The sequence below is a fragment of the Pleurodeles waltl genome, chromosome 1_1, assembly GCF_031143425.1.
Source record: "Pleurodeles waltl isolate 20211129_DDA chromosome 1_1, aPleWal1.hap1.20221129, whole genome shotgun sequence".
Taxonomy (NCBI): domain Eukaryota; kingdom Metazoa; phylum Chordata; class Amphibia; order Caudata; family Salamandridae; genus Pleurodeles; species Pleurodeles waltl.
Window position 1 is genome coordinate 768429729 of NC_090436.1, and position 25828 is coordinate 768455556.

Genomic DNA, 25828 nt, shown 5'->3' on the forward strand with positions numbered 1-25828 from the left:
TTTCCCCCTCTTTTTTGTGGTCTCCCTGTTCTTGTGTGCAATAGCATCATCTGGTGGAGGAGCAGTGGCACCGGAGCAGGAGAGAGCCGGAGGGCGAGGGGAGCTCCACGGCGGGGGCAGGAGGTGACTGCAGTGACTCCTCCTCTGATGGGAGCTCCCTTGCGGTGGATGGCCCCTCCGTGCCCCCCGCATCCACAGGTACAGCCGCCACCCCCCCACCAGCACCGCCCTCCCACCAGCCCCTCAGCATGTGTCCCGTTCCTGCTCAACCAGGAGGGTGAGCATCTCCTTCGCCCCAGCACCTAAGGCCCAGCCCCAGTCAGCCCTGCTGCCCTCAGTGAGGAAGCTATTGACCTTCTGAGATCCCTCACTGTTGGGAAGTCTACCATTGTGAATGCCATCCAGGGTGTTGAGAGGCATTTGCAACAAACAAATGCATACCTGGAGGTCATTCATTCTGGCCAGGCAGCCCAACAGAGAGCATTTCAGGCCCTGGCATCAGCACTGATGGCAAGCCATTGTCCCTGTGTCCAGCCTCCCCCCTCCAACGTCCTCCACCCAGACCCAATCTCCTGTACCTCAGCCTATCCCAAGCACACCCTCAAACCAGCATGCACACACCTCAACACACAAAAGTGGCTCAGGCAAACATAAGAAGCACACATCACACAGGCACTCACACAAGTATCATACCCATGCAGACATACCAACATCCACTGCCTCCACTGTGTCCCCCTAATCCACATCTCCCTCCTCCCTCCCAGTCTTGTCTCCACTCACACCTGCATGCACTACATCTTCAGCCACTACGTCCATCACCAGACCGCCCATCACCACACACTGCTCACGTGCACTCACCACCCCCACTACCATTCACACATCCTCTGTGTCCTCTCCCAGTGTGTCTGTGAGCCCTCCTCCCAAACTACACAAACGCAGGCACACACCCACCCAACAGCAGTCCACCTCACAACAGCCTCCAGCCCATGCACCTTCACCCAAATTCAGCAGATGTACACCTCCTACAACCACTACCTCTTCCTCCACTCCCAAACCCTCTCCATCTACCCGTCCGAGTGTGTCTAAAAAACCTTTCCTGGCTAATATTGACCACTTCCCTACACCTACCCCCCCACCCATCCCCTAGGGCCAGGCTTTCCAGGTCCCAACCAAGCACCTCAGCCACCACATCACCAGACACAGTGGTGGCAGCAACTGCGGGCTATTGGAGTGCACCAACCATCAGGGCTGCCAGTGTGCCTCGGAGGGAGGGCAAGGACATTCCACACCTGCAAAACTTAAAATGTTGCCCACATCCCGGAGGGAGAAGCCGAAAACACCTGCACCAAGGGCTCAGGGAAACCGAAAGGGGATAGTGGCAAGACAGTAGCGCCACCATCCTAGGTGAGGAAGGGCCAAAAAGTGAAGGGCAGGTCAGGAGAGGTCATGGTGGCACCGACTGAGGGACCAGTGTCACACCTTCTGTCCACGTCAACGCCAACCTGTATGGCGGAGAAGACCGCCACCTGCACTGCCATCTGCACTGCCACAGAGCCCACCACCAGCACCAGTGTCATTGAGCCCACCACCAGCACCGCAGTCACTGAGCCCGCCACCAGCACCGCAGTCACTGAGCCCGCCACCAGCACCGCGGTCACTGAGCCCGTCACCAGCACTGCCGCCACAGAGCCCGCCGTCAGGACCGCCGCAACAGAACCCGTTGCCAGCACCGCTGCCACAGAGGCCGCCGCCAGCACCGCCGCCACAGAGCCCGCCACCAGCACCGCTGCCACAGAGCCCGAAGCCAGCACCACTGCCACAGAGCCCGCCGCAAACACCGCTGCCACAGAGCCCGCCGCAAGCACCGCAGCGACTGACACTGCCGCAAGCAATGGCAGCGGCCTCGTGACATCATGAGCCAGTGGCACGACCGCAGACATGGCTGCCATCCCCAGTGGTCAGTCGTCCGAGGCTGGTGGTGAGTTCCAGGAGACTGGGAAGCTTAAATGATGCATCACTTTCAGTGGAGAGATACAGCCACGACCTCTGTCCTTTGCAGGATGAAGCACTCTGGGCACAAAGTCCCCTCCAGAACCAGTGGAGAAAGACATCCACTTCCTCTTTCCTTGGCAGGATGAATCACTCTGGGAACAAAGCCCCATCCAGAACCAGTGGAGAAAGACATACACTTGAGAGCCTGGGGCTTTGCACTCCCCAGGATAAAGCAGTGGGCAAACCACCCACTGGAAAGACTTGAGAGACTATGGCTTTGCAGTCCCCAGGATAAAGCAGTGGGCAAACCACCCACTGGAAGGACTTGAAAGACTGTGGCTTTGCACTCCCCAGGATGAAGCAGTGGGCAAACCACCCACTGGAAAGACTTCAGAGACTGTGGCTTTACACTCCCCAGGATAAAGCAGTGGGCAAACCACCCACTGAAAAGACTTGTGAGACTGTGGCTTTGCACTCCCCAGGATAAAGCAGTGGGCAAACCACCCACTGAAAAGACTTGAGAGACTGTGGCTTTGCACTCCCAAGGATAAAGCAGCGGGAAAACCACCCACTGTAAAGACTTGAGAGATTGTGGCTTTGCACTCCCCACGATACAGCAGTGGGCATGGAGCCCCCTCATGGAGCAGTGGTGTCGTGCGTTCATCAGGCTGAGGTTCTCCCTCCCCTCCCCCTGAGGTGCCTGTTTATTTTCCATCTGATGTCCCTCCAGTGTTCTCTCCGTTTGGAGTCAGGTATTGAGTGTGGGCCTTGCCCATGCATTTTTGGCCCAGTGGTCCACGGACAATGATTGGTGCACTATCTGGACTTGTGTAGTTGGTGTACATAATTGTATATACTGTATTTAGAGTTTTAAGTTCTGGATTTTTATTGATTACATTCGTTTAAATCAATTCCTTTTGTCCTTGCATTATTGAAGGGGGCAGGGGGTTTATATGTAATGTTGCAGCATGTATTTGTGTGTATGGTGTTGTGGGTGAGGGTGGAGGTGGGGGTGTTGCATATTGCGTGTGTGTGTCACTCTCTTTTCCTTCCCCCCCTCCCCTGTGTTGTAGGTGCAGTTCTCACCGTGGTCATCGCTGCCGTCTCTGGAGCTCCTGATAGAGGAGCAGGAAGACGATCGCCGGCAGGATGTGAACTTCTGGCTCCATGGCGTCCTGGTTCCTCGTGGGGTGTGGAGAGGTGAGTGATTTCCCCTTCTGTGTACCGCCGTGTTTTGATCGCGTAGACTCCGCCCCGGAAAAGGTAGCGGATTGGCATCTTGTGATAGGGTGGGCGGTATGTTGTCTGCTGCCTGTCTGTTGGCGGTTACCGCCTCGCTGTTTGTTTGTACCACCATGGCTGTCGGAGTGTTAAAGTGGTTGTCTATGTTGGCGGTTTCCGCCGTGGTCGTAATCCCATTTTTTTTCCGCCGGCCTGTTGGCGGTATTACCGCCGCTTTAACACCGACCGCTAGGGTTGTAATGTGGGCCGATATGTTCTACCTTAACTATACACTGCACCCTGCCCTTGGGGCTACCCGGGGCCTACCTTAGGGGTGTCTTGCATGTTAGAAAAGGAAAGGTTTAGGCCTGACAAGTGGGTACACTTGCCAAGTCGAATTTACAGTTAGAACTGCACACACAGACACTGCAGTGGCAGGTCTAAGACATGATCACAGGGCTACTTATGTGGGTGGCACAACCAGTGCTGCAGGCCCACTAGCAGCAGTTGATGTACATGCCCTGGGCACCTCTAGTGCACTTTACTAGAGACGTACTAGTAAATCAAATATGCCAATCATGAATAAGCCAATACATACACATTTTGTAATGAGCACTTGCACTTTAGCACTGGTTAGCAGTGGTAAAGTGCCCAGAGCAACAAAAACAGCAAAAACAGAGTCCAGCACACATCAACAACCTGGGAAACAGAGGCAAAAAGTTAAAGGCGACCACACCAAGGATGACAGGTCCAACAGTGACCCTACTGGCGCATCCCAGTCCATATAAACCCCATTCAAACCTTACTTAAGGTGACTTTAGCGTGCGGGGAAGAGCTGGGGTGACCAGACTGTGTACTGCATTACTGAATACTGAATGAGAGTGGCCAGGCCTAGCATGGTCTGCCTTGCTTTGGCCCTTTTGGCAATCCATTGCTGCTACTACAGCCTGGCAGTGCTTTTGAACATCCATAATAGCACATCTAACTTGGGTTTTCTGATACCTTCATCTTGAGTTTGCGCTATAGAAAACTATCCAAAAAATGTTACCTACAAAGAAGTTATGTCCCGATTACCTTGCACTGGTTTGAGTGCTGATAACAGTGCTGCAGCATTTTCATCCTTCGCAGGAATCAATTCTCTTCGAGGCCACCTGGATGTTTAGACTCCGCGGCAAGCTGTGTTAGAATCAACTCAATTTCAGTACAGACCAATTAGGTTAAACAGTATGACCCATTTGTCTATATAAGGAAAACTCCAGTCAGGAATAAAGTTAAAGGGTTTATTACAAGCTCAAGCTCAATGTCATGTAAATTACTCTCAAGCCAAAATTATAAAGATACAATATCACCAAGTGTTACCCATGGCGACTAAATAAGTTCAGGCAAACTAACATCAATGAAACTAAGCATTCAATCAGAAAACAGAAAACATTAAAAAGATCAATTGTGATATAGAAAATAAATGTTGCTCAAGTTTAGCAAGCATTAGTCAGTTTCAAATCATTAGAATTACAGTTTTCAGCTGAGCAAGGGAAAACTCTACCATGGCAGAATTAGGGATTAACATGTGTGGGTCAGAACACAGGTGGGCAAAAACAAAAAGGACAAAAAGGACAAAAAGTATTTGGAAACATCCGGCAATAAGGTTCTTACTAAGGTAGGCAAAAGATAGGTAAAAAGGGAAAGCATCAGCATTTCAGAAGCGCAATCAAGAGTCTTCTGAAAGGGAATAGGAAAGAGGGCAAAACAGTGGGGAAGACACCTCTCTAAGGGGCTCAGCATTCAGGAACTCTCCATCAGCAAAAGACCTCATTGAAGGGCATCTGAAAATCTGACCAAAGTCCAACTGGCCATCAGTATGTTAAATATCATAAAACAATTTGATTCAATCTGAAAATCAGTCCATATTATGTTGAAGGGGCATCATCCAATAATAATCGATCACAAGACTCCAGGTTGAAACACCAACTTCCACTCCCAGTTCTGTCATGGGAACCTCATCAATCCATGTAGCTTCACACAGGATTAAAACATTTATATAATTTATTATTCCATATATTTAGGATGTTCCAATTTCAAGGAAACAAGTATACTTTCTCTCTTTGTCTAAACAATAGGGCCTATTACCAAATCTAATCTTCTCATGGAAACAAAGTCCATAAGAAAGCTCACGCGATGAAAGAAATGATTCAGCATTTCCTGCACAGTCACAAAATACAAAACTAACGGGCCTCACTTAGGCTAACGCAAGTGAATAAAAACAATACATTTAACACTTTTAATAAGCAAACTAATGAATTAATCAATAACAATGCTTCAATAATATGCATGTTACATTCATTTTAAACAACAAAAAGCCTCTACTAATGCATTTTGGTTGCTATAATGTGAAACTGCATTCCTCTAATTTTGCACACATGTTTAAATCATTAATCATTAAAAATTCAATATTGTCTCAATACATTCTGTTAGTCCAAGGCCTAAATTATAACATCTTTCAATTACATTTTGCAAACATTGACTTATAAGCGATACCAGCAGGGTTTCTTACACTAGTTTAAACAAATGTACAGTTAAAACAATTTCTCACGGCATCTTCCACATCTTTACGTTATGTTATAAATAATTTCTAGAGTGCACACACACCAGATTGGTTTCTTGGTGCTGAGGTTACTAAAACAGCATGCAACACCTCATTGCTCATACGCCAACCTGAAAAGCCGTGGCTGCAGGAGTTTCCTAAATGCAGTTTAACAGAAGGTGGACCTGATTTCTTGGGGAAAAGCATTCCAGATGCGGGGAGCCAGTACCGCAAACCTGGAGCCACCCATTGTCTTTTTTTTAAAGGTGGGGATGGTAGGAAGGTTAGCATGTGAGGACCTCAAATAAAGGATAGGGATATGTTTTTGTATACAGGCAGATAAAAAAGTAGGACCGCCAATTTGGAGTGATTTAAAAATGAGGCACCTTGCCTTAAAGATGGAGCTTTGTTCTACAGGCAGCTAGTGCAAGTTCCTCAATAAGGGGGTAATGTGACAATTGCAGGGAATGATGGAACAACAGCCTAGCTGCTTGACTTTGGACCAACTGGAGTCTGCGGTTTAGACACTTAGGGGGTAATTTTGACTCTGGCAGTCGTGGTCCCACCGCAGACAGGCTGGTGGTATAGACCGCCACATTATGAGTGTGGCGGGTTGGCTTCTGCCAACCCACCCCAACCCGCCACCCCCCCTCATACTGCCATGGCGGTCTGAACCGCCAGACTGGAGATGATTATCTGGGACCTAGCGGTCACAGAAGTGGGCCCTCCGACATGCTTTCTGCAGTGGTAGCACCACCATGAAAACCATGGTGGAAGGGCTACTGGTGACAGGGAATTCCTTTCCTGTCACTTGTAGACAGCTCCCACGCACCCCAGTAAGCACTAGACCTCCCTCCCTCCCTCCAGCAACAGCATCCCCATCCCCCTTCTGACATAGCACCATCCTCCCCAACCCCCCCTTCAGACACTGTGCCCCCTTCCCAGCCCACTCCCCACATACATGCACACAGACACCCACACGCACCACGCATACACCCATTCATTTATACTTACATACACGCATCCACTCACACGCATCCATGCACACATTCACAACAACATCCATACATGCATTCATAGCTTCAAACATACACACATTCACAACTCCATTTATACAAGCATTCACAACTCCATTTATGCACACATTCACAATTCCATTCATACACACATTGAAGAATACATTCAAACACTCATTCATGCACACATACTCACACCCATCCAAACATGCATACTCACACCCATCCAAACATGCACACTCACATGCATACACACTGACATACAGACACACATTCATGCACACACGCAGACACCACACACTCATACACACACACACACACACAACACCCTCCTGCCCTGTCAGACAATCACCTTACCTGGTCAAGGGAGAAGGTCATCCGGCAGTGAACGGGATGGGTGCCTCCACTGCCAGCAACGCCATGCCAGCAGGCTACCCCCAAGCCATATTATGACCCATAATATTGCGGATGGTGTCCTACTGACAGGGCGGCTCTGGTGGTGGAACCGCCTGAGAGCTCCACCCGCCAGCATGACTACTGCCGGATTTCTGCCCAAAGTGTGATGTAAAGCCAGAAGTACCCGTGATATGGCGGGTGGGAGACCACCAGCACTGGCGGGTCTCCTGGTGTCCGTGGCTTTGGGGGTCTTCGAAGAAGACTGCAAAGGTCATAATGAGGGCCTTAGACTCTGATTTAAGAGGGCCTAGTGCAAAATATTGCCACATTAGCGTCATTTTCTTATGCTTATGTGGTGATATTATAGCAAAAATGCTGTGCCATATTTACAAAGTGGCGCAATGCATGCATTGTGCCACTTTGTATCCCCTTGCGCCACATTATGCCTGCACCAGGCATTATGTATTCAAGGGGGGCGTTCCCCCATTCAGTGGGCAAAAAACAATGGCTCAAAGAAATCTAAAAGATTTAATTTCACCATTGTTTGTGGCATTTTTAATGCCTGAACAGAGCAGGGGTTATAAGGAGGCATGCCAATATTTATAGTGGCCCTCAATGTGCTTTGCAGGATTAGAGCCAAACTAGCATCAAAAATGTTGATGCTAGTTCCCAAACTACTGCCATGGTGCACCCTATCCTAAATATGGCACATGCATGGTGGATTTAGGGAGGCACAAGGGGCGCACAAAAAGTAACGCTACATTGGATGTAGCAACATTTTTCTGAAATCTGCCCATCAGAGAGAGCCATATACACGGAGTTAGCATAATCTAATCTAGAAAGGACAAGTGCAATGACAACCTGCATAAGACCCTCAAAAGATAGAAGTTTACTTATCTTTCTGATTTTCCTAAGTTGTAAAAAACATGAGGAAATCACAGACCAAAATGTAGGTTTCCTGGTCAGATTGGCATCAATCAGAACTACCATGATCTTAACTCAATTTCTGGGCAGAGGGGAGGAGCCCGTGGTTGCAGGCCTGTTCTGTGCAAGCCACTCACCTGAATTCCAAGCATTCTGATGGGGCGATGACAATTCCCTAATCTCGGTGACGACTAACATGACAGTGATTAAGAATGCATTGCCCTCTCACAAGTCCTCAAGGAGAAGGGGGTTTTGGGAAGTGAAAAAAAAAAAATCTGCTTCTGCTTTATAGACTGCAGAACCAGACTGCTTGAACCTGGACTGCATGTCAAGTTGGACATTAGGACTTCTGAGTTCTGAAAATACTGGGGCCCATATTTATACTTTTTGACGCAAAACTGCGCCAACGCAGTTTTGCGTCAAAACAATTAGCGCCGGCTAACGCCATTCTGAAGCACCATGCGGGCGCCGTATTTATTGAATGACGTTAGCCGGCATTAGCCGCCGGCGCTGTCTGGTGTGCGTTAAAAAAAACGACGTACACCAGGCAGCGCCGGCGCAGGGGGAAAATGGCGTATGGGCGTCCACAAGTGGTGCAAGTCAGGCTGAGGCAAAAAAATCGCCACAACCCGATTTGCGCCATTTTTTAACGACGCCCATCCCCCATTGAAATGACTCCTGTCTTAGCAAAGACAGGAGTCATGCCCCCTTGCCCAATGGCCATGCCCAGGGGACTTCTGTCCCCTGGGCATGGTCATTGGGCATAGTGGCATGTAGTGGGGCACAAATCAGGCCCCCCTATGCCACGAAAAAAAAAAAATATTAATACTTACCTGGACTTACCTTAATGTCCCTGGGGTGGGTCCCTCCATCCTTGGGTGTCCTCCTGGGGTGGGCAAGGGTGGCAGGGGGTGTCCCTGGGGGCAGGGGAGGGCACCTCTGGGCTCATTCTAAGCCCACAGGTCCCTTAACGCCTGCCCTGACCCAGGCGCTAAATTCCGGCGCTAATGCGGGTTTTTTAGACCCGCCCACTCCCGGGCGTCATTTTTGCCCGGGAGTATAAATCCGACGCATATGCATCGGAGTCATTTTTTAAGACGGGAACGCCTACCTTGCATATCATTAACGCAAGGAAGGTGTTCACGCAAAAAAATTACGCTAACTCCATGAACTTTGGCGCTAGACGCGTCTAACGCCAAAGTATAAATATGGAGTTAGTTTTGTGTCGAATTTGGCGCAATTTGACGCAAATTCGGCGCAAACGGAGTATAAATATGCCCCTGGGTTCTTGGTTTTTTGAATTCTGGGCTGCAAAATAATTACTTAATTAATTAATTAATTAAACTTGCATACACTATTGTGGAAGTACACACTGCATAATGTCAGTCATTGTTGACACTTTGTGCATACGTTTCTATAAGTCTGAACACGTCTCTTTCTCTTTTTACAATACTTTCAGAGTCTCTGAAGCAATTCCCAAACTCAAAAATAATCAACTTGACTAAAGGGCTTCTTTGCATTCTGGCGTAAGCTCTTGCCAGTAATAGTTTTGATACACTTGCTCTTTTTCTGACCTCCTAATTCTCAGAGGAGCACCTCTTACAGGAAATACGTCTTTCCCTAATGTCTGTATAGCAGTATCTTGGTTTCCCACTCAAACGGTCAATCATGTGTGTTTTATTGTCATAAACATTTTAAAAGACAGAGCTCTGTTTTGTTTCATTTAAATGGTTAATCTTTTGTTACCTTGAAATGAAATTATTTGCATGAAAAGTTCAGAAAAACCGAAACTGTTTTTTTCACCTTTCTTATTTCTCTCTTTTACAGGCCATACAGAATAATTGGCAGAAGATGGAAGAGGAGAGCCAGAACTCCGCAGGAAGTCTAAGGGAGAGGGAGGATCACCAGAACTTGACTGGAGGCTGTCTGGAGGACGAGAGATGCTGGAACCTGACTGGAAGCTTGTCGCAGGATGAGGAACACTGGAACTTGACTAGAGGCAGGCTGGAGGACAAGGAATTTGACTTGCACTGGAACTCGACTGAAAGCAGACTAGAGGACAAGGAACTTGACTCGACTGGAAACAGGTGAATAGAGCAATAGATATGAAGCCAAGCAAGGCCTCAGAAGCATCCTTAAATAATCAAATGTGCACCTGTGCCTTTTGGCAGTGGATTGCTTGTTAAGGAAATTAGCAAATATCCTTCTGATTGTGGCACATGTTCCATACAAATCACATTGTGAAGAGCACATGTTTTGGCAGTTACAGTTGGAGCAGGTGGAAGGGCAGTTGGATGCTTGTTAAGGAAATTAGCAATTATCCCCCTTATTGTGGCACATGTTCAATACAGATCACGTTGTGAAGAGCACATGTTTTGGCAGTTACATTTAGCACAAGTTTAGCAGATGGAATACAATGTGCATAATCAACAGGCATTGGTTATAATAAATGAGGCATTTAACAAGCATTGGTTATTGAAAACGTGATATTCAGGGATGTAATGAATATACCCACATAAGTCGGAATGTTGAAAACTATAGCATCTTACTGTAATTGAGCTCTTGGATATGCTAGTGTACACACAACAAGGTCAAAGTATAAGTCGCCATAAATTGAGCTTATTTTTTATAATGACAATCTCCGTCAGAATTAGGTTGAAGCTGATTGTCATTCATCCTATCACGAATAAATAGCATCATGTTTGGAATGAGGCTGCACATTCTGGGGACCTGTCAATGGTGAAGATCAGTTGCAAATCACCTGCACAGTTATAAACCCTGACCATCCTTTGATTCATAGAATGCACCAGATGACGTATGTATAGGTTAAAAATGAAGGGGGACAAAGAGGATCTCTAAGGGACACCACAAAACAGACTGACCTCAGATGAGCAGTAAGGAGAGAGCCTGACCATCTGTGACCAGTCCTTCAAAAAGGAGTCTACCCAGCCTTGTGTAGTGCCCCGGGGACCCAGAGCTTCAACCAGTCGACCAGAATATCATGGTTGACTGTGTGAAAAGCCACAGAAAGATTAGGAAGCATCAGCACCTGGGTGGTATCCCTGTCAGCCGCCTCAGAAAGATTGTCCACCACTGAAGGAATAACTGTCTCAGTGGAATTGGCATGTCAAAAACCCACTTGGGAGTCAAGAAAGTTTGTTGACTCCACAAAAGAACAGATACTGTTTGCTACATGGGCCTCAAGTACCTTAGCCAAGTAAGAAAGCAAGGATATTGGGTGATAATTTTCAAAGTAGAAGGGTCATGTCCAGCTTTCTTTAGAGGGATCACATTTGCCTCCTTAGTAACTAGGGAACCTTGTCAGGACTTAGAGAGGTGTTGAGAAAGGCAAGAGCCTTTTGATCAGTTAGTACAGACTAAGCGCAACTAGGGCACACAAAGTTATGATCAGCAGGGGTCTTAAGATGGTTCCCACAATTCTTTTCCCTAAGTTTCCAAACCACCTTCCAATGGCTGAAAAACCACTACCTACAATTTCCCAGACACCAGTCACTGTTAATCCTTTCAAGCCCTTTTTCAAGTCAGTCATGTCTGCAATATATTTTCTTATCTCTTTACTATTGTCAGGTATGTAAGTGCAACATTTTTGCACATGTAACATTGTGCAAACTTTGCCTTATTTTACTTGAAGAATGTCTAATGCAAGGCGATTTTACGCAACCATTGAACTCATAGCAGCCATTTCAGTGTCCATTAACAATATGGCACCTACAGTGTCTGTACATAAGTTATCTACTATTGTTGACAGTTTTCTATTTTTTTATATCATTGAAGATTACACTTATGGATGGAATTATGACACCAAACATATCTCCCACAATTTCTGAAGCTCTAGCTCCTATTTAGACTCTGGTGTTTGATTTCTCATCCCTGACTGGACCATAAAATGATCCACATGATAATTCTTTGGGAAAACTTCTCCCAGGTAAAAAGTACCATGCCAACCTTTCTGCAGCTTTTATTAGGCATTTTACCACATATGAAATAAATACTTGGGCCCATATTTATACTTATTGACGCAAAACTGCGCCGGCGCAGTTTTGCGTCAAAAATATTACCGCCGGCTAACGCCATTTTGGTGCGCCGTGCGGGCATCATATTTATACTTTGACGCACGGCGGCGCAAACAACAGGTGGGAGTCATTATTTTTGACACACACCACGGCGTCAAGTCGTAAAGGAAAACAACGTTAACTCAGCGGAAATGATTGTGGGTTGATTTACGACACCGCAAACCGGATATGCGCCGGTATTTTTGACGCAATAGATTAAAAAAACACAGCCATTTCACCAGAGGAGAGCCAAAATTGATCCCAGATGCCACTACAGACCCCAGGAAGATGACAGCAGACCAGGAACCAGCCAGGAGGACCCACACAAGAACCAGGACACTTTTAAGAAGAAAAGAAAGTGTCGCTTCAGTGCAGAGGAGCAGGAAATCCTGGTTAAAGAGGTGACGGAACCAACTGTTTGTCACATCAAAGTTGCCAATCAGTAGGAGAGAGGCTATATGGCAACAAATTGTCGACAAGATAGACAGTGTGGCAGAAGTACGCAGGCATGACTGCAAACGCAGGACCAAGGAAAAGATGGCCAGGAACAGGAAGGCAGCACTGCAGACTGGAGGGGGGAGTCCAGCACACCAGGAGGCCCTGGACCACATGGAGGAGATGGTCGCAGCCGTCATCCCTGAGGAGATCGTCACAGGGATTCAAGGACAGGACAGCGCAGACTACCAGGACACAACTCACATGCAGGGTAAGTCGCATGGGGAATTAAAATGCAATAATGTCAACTGTGAGCATGGGGGGGGATACCGACCACTAAATGCATGGAAGTCATCTATTACATGGAGTGGCATGGGTAAAGGGGCACGGCAGGGGGGCATGGCCCGTTCTGAGAAGACCTGGGGCACACCATTACACAACACCAACAACAGTCCCTTGGGGGCATGCTGTCATGCCAACGATGGAGCAAAGGGAAAGCCACAACAGGAGGGAAGGGCACAACGTCAAACTGACATCCCTGCACACGTCAGTCACCATACCCCCTACATTAACTAGGGCCCTATTAACAACTTTTAGCCATACTGACAACTGGAATGTAACTGCGACAACAGTTGCCACTACTACCTCTGCTCTGTGTGCAGCTCAAGTAGCCAATGGCAGTAACCTCCCCAATGATCATACACACCTAAATTAGGGGGTGAGGATGACAACTGCAACAATCTCCTGAAACAAGACAAAGGCCCCAGTACACTCAAATGTCAATGCCCATAGTTGTCACAAACATCAGCCAATTTCAACAACAATAGGAGCAACACAGCACTAAGGACACACCCATGCTGCATATGTCAGGGTCCATCCTGTGCCTGGGTAACAAGGCAACATCCCAAATGTCATACTGTTCAGACAACAGCATTGAGGAGGGGACACATGTAACTGGTCACTGAAATACACCTGCACAGTCAGAGGACGAAAAAGGACACTGATACGACTATCAGGGCAATCCAATGTAACACACATTCCCCAACATCAGCAGGACCCATTAACAATGTCAACATCCATATCGGATCATAACATTGCCATGCATAGGATATGCCACATGTCAATTACATTTAAGTTGATGTGAACGATCAGGGATTGGGGCAGGTCCTGATAGTTAAGTGTGCTGCCAGGGCCTTCAGAACACCCACAGCCAGTGAAAGGTCTCACCATGAGAATGTACATACACGGATGGTCGAGTAGGACAAGAAGGTGGCAATTCTCGATTTGGCATAAAGCAACACCTAGAGGCGATGAGGCTGACAAGTCTGATAACTCAATAACATACATGTGACACACAGGTGGGCCATAGGCCTGAAACAATGCCCATCTGAAGGACTGGAGATATTAACGCAAAATAAGATCACAAAGTGAATTCATCAAAAGGCAGGCATGTCACATCACAATTGCCACAACACAGACACACTAATTGTACCCTGTTTCACTGCAGAGGAAGATGGATCTCCTGCCGATATGCCTGTCCCAGATTTCCCTGATGACATGGATGACGAGCCAATAAACATTCCCCAGGAGACTATCCAAAAGGTCCTTGAAACCCTCCAGACCCCACCTTCAGTCACAAGGAGGAGCACAGAACAAGCAGCCATCGCAGAGGATCCACCCACCACCCCAATTGTAAGACCTGCCAGCTCCAATACAGCTGAGGACTCAGACAACACTGGCACCAGCTTTGAGAGAACTGTAGTTGGAGTACAGCAGGAGCTGGCCAAGGAGGTGCGGGTGGGGATGCAAACTATGGCAGCCAGCCTTGAGGGGATGCGTTCATGCATGATGTCATCTGCAGATCAGGCAGCAGCTATGCAAGCCCTAACATCTATCTTGCAGGAACTGCAGAAAACCCAGAAGGAAATCAGCACAGCTGTAATACAGTTGAACCAACACCTACAACAGCAATCCTGTCAACGCGTGCACGAATGCAACATTGATCCCCTCAGGGCCGACCTGGCTGCCTACCATCGTGGTGTGGCTGCTATTCTCAAGAACCAGCAGGCCCTCCTTGCAGCAGTACTGCCCTTAAGACCTTCACAGGGAGCAGCCACCGGGATGTCTGACTCCACGTCTTCTAACACTGAGGTGTGTGTTGCCCCTTCACAACCAACAACAACAAGGACAAAGCAGGCAACACACACATCAGAAGAAGAAGACATGGAACAGATCACATTCCCAAGGAAAATGACCCGGAAGCACTAGTCCCTGCCACATGGCCAACTATTACCAAAGTCCTGCTCTTTGTAACTTGCCAGTCTTGCAACAACTGTACTAAAGCACTGTTCTGCTAACCACTGTATAACTTGTCACCCAGCCCAGTGATTGTCTCTCTCCTACTCATTGGCTAAGTCTGTCCATCTGCACTGTCTGAAACAGCAACCCCAGCATGACAAAAGGATTTTGGTAAACCCTTGTGTTGGATCACACTGGAAGATATCACTATAATGGACTCACAATCATGGACAATGTACACATAGCACTACAGCACTTTTCAATAAATAACACTTACACAACAAATCTGTCTCTGGGTAATGTGACATGTCAACTGTGCAGTAGAAAATTGATATGTCCCTACTGTCAAATAACGTAGCTTGTCAATACAATTGTCCAGATATTATGTAGTTAGAGAAATCTGCACAGTGACCATGATTGCGTCATACTCTGCCCAGCCTGAGGGAATAATCTGATGAAGTGAGAAACCATACACCACCATGCTGTGTTGGACAAAAGAATGCTTCCTCAGGGGATAACTAAGTCATCAAATAGTGCCCGCTAAATGTTGTCAACATGCACAAATAACACAATAAACATGCCACACTAATCTAAGTAAATACAAAAAAAAACTGCACAAATGAAGGTGTCTGAGTTAACATACAAATAGGTAATCATGCCGAACTGTGTCACAAATGATGTATGAGGGTCATGAAGACAAGAATACAAGATTGCCAATGAGAACTCATCTTATAAGGGTGTGCATGATCATCACACTGCAGTCAGACCTCAAACTGTTTCCCCAATATCAAGTCTGGAAGCACTGTTAGTGACTTTGAAAACACACTTATCAACAGAAACACATTGTGATCCATATTAACTGTGATTGGTGGTTGCAACAAAGGGTAGACACTTTGCAAGGTAGCTCTGGGCTAGCTGCCAATCGTACAGCTCAGTTGGGATTTGTTTGTAGCATTGGACACAGATGTTATAGTACAAAAGAGATGTACACGGAATCCAAACCAACGATCAAGTACCAATTAACACATACTATTAAGGGCTAACCAAATATTTATTAAAAGCTAACCATAGATGAGGAAACTGAGGGAAAAATCTTACCTACCCTAATCTACCCTGACTACTCATTACCCACAACTGTCCCTAACTAACCTAAGCTACACTTACTTATCACATGTAACGAAACGTTCTAAACATCTACCCCCCCACCCCCCTTATGAGACGGGACACATTGAGGACAACACATACTAACCTAAACACATACTATACTACCTTAAACAAATATATATATTTTGGCAACAAAAAAAAAAAATTCTTTTTTTTTCTTTTACACACAAGAACCCCAACATAGCCCCCCACCCACCCACCCACACATGTAATAAGTCAAAAAAGAAACAAGCAGGACCCCCTACCCCCCACCCACTAACACTGACTAAACTAACAGCCTATAATAACCTAACACTAAGCCCACTAACTATAAGAACAAGGAAAGAGGAGGGAGGGGAGGGTATCATGTCCATCGAATCAACTGTCTAGAAGTTGGCCCTCCAGAGGGTCCTCTTTATATCCTTGACCCGCCGTTTAATGTGCTGCACGTCCCGGCTCAGGTGGCTCACCTTTCGCAGCACTTTGTCCATCTTATTTTCAAGTCTATTGAAGGTTGCAGGGTCAACAGATGGAGCAGTGGCAGTCTGGGTACCGGTGGAGGAGGTCTGTGTGGGCTGCCCTGCACCGGTGGCAATGCTGGGGCCAGGAAGTCCGGCAGATGTAGATTCAACAGAGGCAGCTGTGGGTGGGGCCACCTGGCTCTCATTGGTGGTTGTTTCTGTGGTGGCTGTGGTGGGCACAGTATGCCCACCCTGTGGGAAGGCTCCCCATACCCCGGAGGCACGTTCATGGCGATATCTCCGGGCCATCCTCCGGAACCCCGACTCCACCAGCAGGATGTGCTGGTATCGCATGGCCCGACGCTGAAATTCACAGACCTGGTCTGGAGTCATGTTAGATGCTGTGAAGACAAATGCAGATATGCCACATTAGTAATTGCATTGTGTAAAACAGCACAGCAAGTTAAGCAGACATTACATCTACTGTACTTCTAACAGCTCATATCACGATACAGAGCATCGAATGTCCCTGAGGAAGTACATGGCAGGCCAGACAACAAAGGTCACATCACACAAAGCACATTCATAACCCACAAGAAGGGTAACAACTGGCCTTGACTTGCAATCTGAGTTCTGACAGTTAACATCTAAGAATCATGCTGCATATCCTCCACCAAGAGCTGGGCTACAAATGTCAGTGTACGGAAAGCAAAACTAAAGCCACATGGTCTGCAAGTTGTAACTGGACTTTCCAGTATGGTACCAAGTGCCAAACCTGAGTGTGTATACTAGTATGCAACCAAACCGTCACTTATTCACAGGTATGTGTAACATACTGGTAGCATCAGTACTAGGTACCCTATTCACAATCCCATGGCCGTGTTTGAGGGGGGGCGGTGGATACACAACTATAATTTGCCAACAACATGTACACAGAGGAGTGTATAGGCTAATCCACACATGTTTGTCTCTACAGACACACCACAGGTAAGGTCTATCTACAATTTGGAGTCAGTAAACCCTAGAGCACTCATAGGGTCAGACATGTCAGGAAAATCAGAGCTTAGTACACAACATATACTTCCAGTGAGGCCTGTCTTACATCAGACACAGAGTTGCTAGAACACCCATGATCATGAATTGCATGCACACCTAGGCCATTACACTCAGGTTCCACAGACTTGATACACTACATGTGGAAGTACATGCTGCTAGGAGGTTCTACGTACTGTTTCAAACTTACATAGGTAAATAGTGAAGCAGATGTCTATTGGGAAGCTATTAGCTCCACCAATCTTAGAGAATGTGGGTCTGACAGGCTGACTAAATAGGGGCTGACTTCCATTGCGACTCTTGGTGATAAAAGTGTCAGAGACATGACTATCCCCTGTACTCACAGTGGGGCCTACAGGGATGTCCTACAATCCCTACATGATACCATTGGATACGCATTGGCTAACTCAAAACATGTGAGAACTGCATTCCCACTCATGGAACAAGTGAAAAACTTGCCCACAGCATCACACCTTGCAACTCACACAAGTCCATAACCAGCAAACACAACACATAACAGACATATCAACACTTACTGTAGTGGTCGGGGTCCTCAAATGTCGCCACCTCTCCCACAGTGTAGGGCGCCGGTCCACCTGTAAGGTATGGAAGGAAGAAATGTGCTCAAAATCTGTGCTCAGTGCAACATTTTCAGTATCATTTACAATGTGTAGGCTGAATAGGTAAATGGCAGCCATTCAGACATGATGGTACTGCATCTGATATTTCACGGCCAACTTGTACATAGCATGGGTCTCCTGTGACAGTTGCACACATATCTGCACACATACATTGGCCCTAACTATCATGTGGTTGCACACTTGCCCCATAATTGGTGAGCACTAAAAAATATGGAGTGTAATCGTCTCATCATGTGCATCCAAGAAAAACATCCAACGCCTGGTTACTTGAGGACTGCATTATCAGTCAAACATGCCTTGTGGCCATGACACACTTAGTGCACATAGGCCCAATGTACAGAGGGAGGGGCAGGGACTCCTGTAAGCCATTCTGTTGTTACAGTATAGTCAATTGATGTGGCCCAGCGATGGTGATTTGCACCAACCATGGAGATGTAAAGCCATGTGCAGAAACTTGGACTGCCATCCATATTTGGATTGTGGCTCAACCGATTCCAACAAACATCTTAAGATGTTAGCTGAGGGCACCTTACACCTTTTCACAATGTTTTCAAATCATGAACTGACATGTATCCAAAAAGATCAAGAAACACAATAATCCCACACATTCATAGTACTTCTCTGAACGCTTTCCTTCCACACTCACCAGACGAACATGAGACCAATGTCTGAGCCACTTTGCTATTATAAATTGACGTGAAGGCAGCACTCATTTTCAGCATCATGTAGTGATTCTAAAGTCAGTCTAGCAATTGCGTCAACATAGTTGGCCTAAATGTTGGTACATCTGTACTTCTCTGTCAATAATACCCTATATAGACATGATTGGCTGCTATTTTGTTAGCTGTGCTGACAAAAAGGCTGCACCAATTTCCTTCATGGTGAAGTTACCTGTAAGTTTGCTGAGCACGTGCTACCTAACAGCTAGCAATTGTGATCCTTGCCATAGTGCATCAATGATCCCCTTATATTTCCCCAAAATTACACACAGTCATCAAGTTAGCTGGCAGACATTGCACTAATCCACTGATGTCACTACAGAGCATTTAATTGTGCACAATAACAATAGTCGTACTCACCAACAGTGCCACCAATCACGATTCCCAGGTGGTCCAAGAGATCCTGCTCCCTGGTGATGAGGTCAGCCCACCGGTGCTTCAGCTGGTGGTCACTCCTCTGGCTGGCATACACACGCTGCAGGTGATGCAGCACCTTTCCCCACCGGATTCTGCGCGCCTCTGTCGGGTACCCCCGTATGACCCTGCCCCCTGCCTGGATCATGAGCGGCAAGAAATGTGTCACCAGCCAGATGAAGCCCCCCAACTCCTCTTCCCCCATCCTGCCAAGACGTGGCCTACCAGACATACTGATAATTGAAGAGAAGAAATACAGGTAAAAGAAATAGAAAGGGGAAATGGGTGAAAGTAGGGGTAAAAAGACAGAACAAATAGTAAACCTAAACACTAAAAGAGCCCAACTATCCCCAAACTAACACTACCCACAACAGACTCCCACAAACAAGAAATACACAAGATAAATGGACAAATGTAGACAAAATGCAGTACTACAGTATACACAAACAAAATTTATTTCACAAAAGGACTTTACCGATAGCACACAGGACAAATACAGCACAAAATCTCTGGACAACACTCTCTACACAGCCACACAGTCTAGAAGGATCATAGACTGCAAAGTGAAAATGAAAGTACACCCACTGTACATGATCTGTAAACAGGATATCCTATTACATCACTTCCTGTATGAAAAGCCCGCCTTTTTCGCGTTATGCGTAATTTTTTGTTGCACAAAACTGTATTTGCGTCATTTTTTTGGACGCACAGACGTGAATAAGAAACGCATCCACATAATGATACATGGACTGTACAAATATATGGATGCGGGCTAAATTTCACTCCTGTGCGTCAAAAAAAATGACGCGAATACAGTTTTGGTAAACAAAAAATGACGCACACCGCTAGGGATGTCAAAATTACAGTGCATTAACTGGTTTGGGGCATTTTTACTTCTTTTTTGGTTATTTTACATTTGGAACACATTAAAGATTGGCTAATTGAAGACAGTATGGTGTTGATGGTGTATGTTCACATGTGTGACTTCATATTGCAGCGGAACATCATCCACTACACCCTTCACAGTATGTTTACAGTTGGCTGACGTTATAGATGGTCATAAGTGTGGCCTACATATATGTGTGGCACAAATTGTGCATGTTTGCCATAAGGAGAGGATAGCAATGTGACGCACATATGTACAAAACCTAATTGCCTTTGGCTCAAAGTGTGTGCTTTGACAACTAATTTGTTGGTTGACCAAGTGTGTGTGTACATCACATGAAGCATTATGGTACATTTGGTTGTATGAATGTGACGTCCATGTGTCCAACCCTAAGATGCAAGTAAAAATTGGAATGAGCAAGGGCATGTGTTAGTCATACATGTAACAACACCCGCAAAGTATACTTCCAAGTTTTAGGGTCAAGTAGACACCACATGTGACATAGCATGCACTAGATGGATGGCAGACACATGTTCATGTCAAAGGTCCACAATTTCATACATCCTATGTCCTAGAGTATTGGTAACAGCTTCCTTGGCACTAGTTGATGAATCCCAGAGTGAGTCATACACATGTATTGAGGAAGTGGGTACCATGTTGTTTGCACAGACAGACAAGGGTCAATCTCATATGTATGATGACACCACAGTTGAGGCCATAGAAGTAAGCCCCAAATATCAAGTGGCTGTGGTGGACCAGCATACAAGACAGCACGTGTCCACATATTTCCAGTGATCAATTGCACATAGGTGTCTTGTTCATGTGTGTGGTCCAATAATGATCCTGTCGATTTTTTGGGATGTAATTTGTCACAGTTCGGACCAGGACTCATCATGAGTCAGTTGCAGCTCTTCCTGTAACTACTGAGTATCCTTTGTTGATCAATGTGAGAAAAGTAAGATGTGGACATGTGAACCAACATGTGGATGGTCCCACCCTGTCACTAAAGACGTGTAATGAGACAGTCAACAGGGCAACCTTGGTGTGCTGAGTGAGATAATGTCTCAATTGTCATGTTCCGGCAGGTGTCATTACAACATTTGTACACAGGTTGGCCTCTGCACTTCCCACTGCATCTGGGAACATCATAGCCTCTGTGCTGTTTATTCTCGCAGCTATTCACCACACACGGCCCATCACTATGTTGTGCGCACTGTGATTTTGTGTGTGAACTGTCATGGTTCTGACATTTGTGGATTAGTCATGTACATTATCAGAGGTCGCTGGTTGTGCTGAAAGCCCCTTCCTATGACCCTGGGACACTGTCACACTTTGTCATTCATGCATAAATGCAACCCAGACAAGGGATGGGCCATGAATTTTGCATTTCCAAGAGGATTTAACTCAAATGGTAGAGTTAAAAGGCAGATGATGCTATACAATGTATTTGTGTATGCATGGTAGAAGCCCATGCCCAATGCCCCCTGATGAATGGCAGGTTTGCTAACGCAAGTGTGGTACATATGTAGACATAGGGATACTTTAGTGTGACGCACAGACAGTTGCCAGTCAGGCTGACAGAATGCAAGATGATTCAGGAGCCAACTACTGGACAAGTAACATAATCAGTGGTCTGACTGAGACTGTTTGGAGGACAAACTAGACAGTTGACATGTCAATCTGTGTACGTCCTGTGTGTTTTTGAAGGTGACAAATGAACCAAAGGGCTGTGTTACACGGCTTAATTACTATCAATGGTTGATGGTGTATTTGACATAATGGCAACTCCTATGCTGTTCCAGGCATCATCAGGGGCAGTGCTTTTTGTAATGGGTGGTGTGCATGGAGGTGATCACAGGTGTGGGCTGCATCTGTTTCTCACCAGTCCTGTAGGTGAGACTTGCATTCTAAGGGCCAACAGACATTTTCACTAGGGGAAGCAATCTACATGTGCTAACAGGGCTTTGAAACTAGAAGACAGTGTATAAATTGACCTGACGTCCATGCAGTCAGATGTTCTTTCAAATTGGCATACCTTAGGAAAGGGTGTAGCACACTGGTTTGCTAATGTTGGTCTGTGTTTGTAGAGGAGGTATTATCAGGGTACACATCTTAGTATTCCAGGGACCTCTTCCGACAGCTGGGTTGTGACCAGGTGCATGGGTGTGTCAGGAGTTAGGATAGGGGCTGACATGTGCATGGAATGTCATGTGCGCAATGCATTTCATATGTGTGGCACTTGTGCTGTCTATGTTCTGCTTCTATGGAACTCTAGTCACAGATATTCCTTGCAAATATTGGATGCAGTTGGACTAACTGCTGTCAAGGGTCTTGCCAGACATTCCTGTTAGTGATGCCAAAGCACATTGACATCCTCATGTATGAGGCTTGTTTTCCCCTTATTGAGTGATGGTGTCATAGTTGTGTGCCATATGCTGCGTTGGACCTTGCTTTCAACATGTATGTGTGAAATAGTTGTGGTCCTCTGCTATAGGCCTTCAAAGGAGATATGTACATGATATATGTCATTAAGAGTGTGTGTGTATGTGACCATTGTATGTTAGGCATCACATAAGCTCTGGGATGTTCCGTGTCCTACTCAGTATCTCAGCAATGCTCCATGAGGCAACACTCTTATTCTGATAAGTAGAGATGAAGGTGTGTAAAAAGTAATAGCCAGACCATGATATGGTGATTATAATAGGTGTTTACTTAAAATAGTTAGCTAAAGTGGTGAAGGTGATCATATTCAGAAGAAATTATTTACAATCTGTTGCCGCCTGCGTATACCAGCAGCTGTGTTCTGTAGTTCCCCCTCCTGTTGCAGGCCAGCATCCTCCTCTTTCTCCTCTTCAGGCATGTGTGGCTCTGGTTCCACGAGGGGAATGTTTCTTCTGATGCAACTGTTGTGCAATATTGCACATGCTAGGATGATCCTACAGACCATCTTGGGGGAATATAGGAGGCTACCACCAGTGATGTCAAGGCAGCGGAACCTTGACTTGAGGATGCCTAAGGTCCGCTCGACAGTGCTGTGTGTCCTCCTATGGGCCTCGTTGTATGCACGCTCTGCAGCAGTACTTGGGTTGCCAAATGGTATCATAATCCATGGCTGGATGCCATACCCCTCGTCAGCTGCAAGAGAAAATGAATGAGATCATGTTGATGTAGCTGGCACTATTGAAAAGACCTTTAATGGCAGTAGTTGTCTTGTGTTGTCTGTGACTCTTTTGTGTACTAATGTGACATCCTATGCTTGTAGGCTATACCATCTGCATTGTGTTGTTTCCTTGGCTGAACGAGTGTTTGTCTGCTAACCGTTTGTCAGCAGTATGTTTTGGGATTTGCAGTACAGTGTGCCCTCCCTAGCATTGTGACTTGTGATACAGGTGTCCGTGTGTCTTCATTGGGGGTGAGATGATAGTTCCATGCACAGTTAAAATTGAAAGTGTTGTTAACACGTTCATATCAAAGTACCCTGGACATCCCATACCTTTAGACTTAGGCAATGTATTATTGTAAAGGTCATTGGGACACTTACAATTTGCAAGGTGACTTTTCGGCAACCACACTCATTGACGTCTTCACATTAGGCTGTACAGTAAATTCCGATGTGTGACAGGTTCAATGGTGACTTAAGAAACATGGCTAGCGATGTCACGACCTCAGTGTGTTCGTGTCGACATGTTGCTGTTGTGGTGTATGTGTTGTGTGTCCTAGAGGGTTGCTGTCAGTGTGTAAATAGCAGGTTTTTGTACTTACCAACAAGTAGTGCATTGCCATACCGTCCATCCTGGAAGTGTTCATTGATGGTGCAGTGACGGCAGATGTATGAGTCATGTACACTCCCAGGATATTTAGCCACGATGTTGGTGATCAATCCCTGGTGATCGACAATGGCCTGCACATTGATGGAATGTGTGTGCTTCCTGTTGCGGTAGAGGTGTTCAGTTGCAGCAGGTGGCACAAGGCGTACATGTGTGCAGTCGATTGCACCAAGGACGTGTGGGAAGCCACTGATTGCGTAGAACCCCTGTTTTGTTTCCTGCTGCTTCTGCAGTGTGTTAGGGAAGCAGATGTGGCGGGGTGTCAGTCGAATGATGGCGTCCAGTACTTTGGGCAAAAAGGCGGAGAATGATGGTTGTGATATTCCGCCAACCAGGGCACCAGTTGTTTGAAAAGAGCCACTTGCAGGCATATGAAGTACGGCAAGCAGCTTTGTTTCTGTTGGGATGGTGCGGGGTGTCACCAAAGTGGGGGCCAACTGCTATTCAATGTTTCGCAGCAGCTGCTGAATGGCCTGCCAGTTCAACCGGTACCTCTGGATGATGTTGTGTTCCCTGAGGCCCTGAAGGGTTGTTCTTGGGTGGAATATCCTCTCCTGCCTTCTGCGCTGCCTTTGGGGTTCCTGCTGGTGTTGTTGTAGCTGCTGTTGTTGCTGCTGGGCTCTGCGTCTGCGTGCACGCTGGATTAGAATCACCCCCATGGCTCCCTGTTGCTGCTCTGCTGCTCTGCTGTTTGTTCTGTGTGTTCTGATTAAATACAGGTGTGTTTGCCCCATTTTAACGCCTGCCCTGACCCAGGCGTTAATTTTTTATGCAAATCGGGCTGTGCGTCATTTTCGTGCTCCGCCTCCCGGACGTGCGTCATTTTTGCCCGAAAGCATAAATACGACGCACTGCCCTTTAAGCCATTTTTTGGATGGGAACGCCTACCTTGCATATATTTAATGTAAGGCGGGTTGCCGCATCCAAAAAATGACGCACACGGCGGAATTTTGTCATCCGCGGGCGTCAAAGTTTAAATACGGGGCAACGTTTGCACTGATTGTGTGTCCAAATTTTTGACGCACAATCGGCGCAGAGGGAGTATAAATATGCCTCTTGGTATGGCAAGATTATGTCCATTCAGCCTGAAAGCCCAAATATCTTTAAACAAAAATACAGGTCTGCATTCACTAGTTCCTACAAAAAGTGTGTCAGTCTTTAATCTGGGTCTGTATACACATAATTTCCCTACATGTTGACAAATCAAGGTCAGCATTTCTTAACTTCGAGCCACTGAATGTGTTACACCTTTTTTCGAATTTTTTTTAACTTTTCCCTTTTCTATCTTAGATTTTATAGCACATCTTCTCAACTTGTCCAATGACCTATTTTCAAGTGGGCTAAGAATGCAGGTCAAATTATGCTTATGGGCATGAACTGTTCCAAATGTCAATGCAGGTTCAAAGAAACCTCCCATTGTATCAATGTGTTTTTGTTTTGGCGATGTTACCCAAATTCTTCATGATGGGAACAATTTAATACACTAGGACAAAGTTTGAATACAAAATATTGATAATACTCCTGCTGATATAATAGTGGTTATAACAGGCTCCTGGAAATTCCATAGGTTAGGGGTAAACTATGATATGCAAGTTCTTCACTTACTTATGAGGGCAACTGTGTTCACAGGCTTCCATGTCATCTACATATTCATACAAGAGCTTATAATACACATTTTCGGACAAATCACTTCTAGATTCATTGCAATGGAATTTGCTACGTTTAGGGCACTTGCAGGTGAATCACTT